The sequence below is a fragment of the Aegilops tauschii genome, chromosome 3 (assembly GCF_002575655.3).
Source record: "Aegilops tauschii subsp. strangulata cultivar AL8/78 chromosome 3, Aet v6.0, whole genome shotgun sequence".
Lineage (NCBI taxonomy): Eukaryota > Viridiplantae > Streptophyta > Magnoliopsida > Poales > Poaceae > Aegilops > Aegilops tauschii.
Genome location: NC_053037.3, coordinates 481,282,153 through 481,283,656, shown reverse-complemented (window position 1 = coordinate 481,283,656; position 1,504 = coordinate 481,282,153). Strand labels below are relative to the sequence as shown.

The 1,504-nt window shown below is 49.7% G+C and overlaps 1 non-coding gene across 1 annotated transcript; it reads right to left on the bottom strand.

Annotated features, from left to right (window-relative positions):
* Positions 1-787: 787 nt before the first annotated feature.
* Positions 788-923, bottom strand: LOC120962223 (small nucleolar RNA Z247). Its single transcript, XR_005753065.1, has one exon. It is a non-coding gene; the product is annotated as a small nucleolar RNA Z247 (small nucleolar RNA).
* Positions 924-1,504: the final 581 nt, after the last annotated feature.

The window sequence follows — 1,504 nt, the reverse complement described above, 5'->3', positions numbered from 1 at the left end:
CGACTACATGACACTTCACCATATTTGGGCCGAAGGGAATGCATTGTGGAGTAGCAATTAGATGATGGGTTGCGAGAGTGACAGAAGCTTAAACCCCAATTTATGCGCTATTCTGTAAGGGACCGATTGGATCCAAAAGTTTAATGCTATGGATTGAATTTATTCTTAATACTTTTCTCATAGTTGCGGATGCTTTAATCATAAGTAGGAGGTTTGTTCAAGTAAGAACAGCACCTAAGCACCGGTCCACCCACATATCAAATTATCAAAGTAGCGAACACAAATCGAACCAACATGATGAAAGTGACTAGATGAAAATCCCGTGTACCCTCAAGAACGCTTTGCTTATCATAAGAGACCGTTTTGGCCTGTCCTTTGCCTCAAAAGGATTGGGCTACCTTGCTGCATATTTGTTACTACTATTGTTACTTGCTCGTTACAAATTATCTTGCTATCAAACTACTCTGCTACTTACAATTTCAGCACTTGCAGACATTACCTTGCTGAAAACCACTTGTCATTTCCTTCTTCTCCTTGTTGGGTTCGACACTCTTACTTATTGAAAAGAGCTACAATTGATCCCCTATACTTGTGGGTCATCAGCCACCTCCCATGTTGCCGCTGCCACCAGATCGAGCACCCTCGCCCTGGTAGTTGCCACGGCCGCGACCGCCGCTGTTGGTGGTGCGGTTCTATCCTTGGTGACCGCGCCCACGACCGCGACCACGAGAAGCTGAGTTGACGGAGGACTGCCTGATGTTGGTGCCATGGAGGAGAGCAAGGCGAGCATCAAAGCTCAAGAGCTGGTTGTACAACTCCTGAACCGAGACTGGCTTAACCCTAGCAGCCAGGGCGGACACAACTGGATTATAATCCAGATCGAGTCCAGCCATGATCTTGGAGATGATCTGAGGGTCAAGGAGAGGAACTCCGGTGCAGCTTGCGACTTCATCTGTAAGAGTTTTGATTTTGCCAAGATATTCTGCCATGGTCATGTTACCTTTTCTCAGGTTCGTGAGCTCGATGCGGGTGTTGCTGGCCTGGCTTTGGCTTTGGGCAGCAAACATGACGTTGATTGTGCTCCATACTTCGGCCGGCGTCTGAAGTGTGGCGGCTTGTGCAAGGATATCTTCGGAGAGAGATCCCATCAGATACCCTTGAAGTTGTTGCTGCTGTGCGTACTAGAGGGATCAGGCGAAGTTGACGACATGTTCTTCTTTTCCGTCCTTGGTGATGGTGAGGGTGACCGGTGATTCCGGACTCTTCCCGTCGAGGTGGTGTTCCATCTGTGCGCCTCTGATCTGCAGGAGCGCGACGACCTTCCATAAGAGGAAGTTTCCCCTTGTCAGCTTCTCCTGAGGTGGCGGTCCGAGAGAGCCAGAGCTGTTGCTGGATGATGATGCGAAGGTGGAGGACGTGCAGGTGGAGAGTGCGCTCATGGTGGAAGATAGGGATGCGGAGGAAGACATGATCTCGGCCGCGGGAGAGGTAGCTAGATGCGATC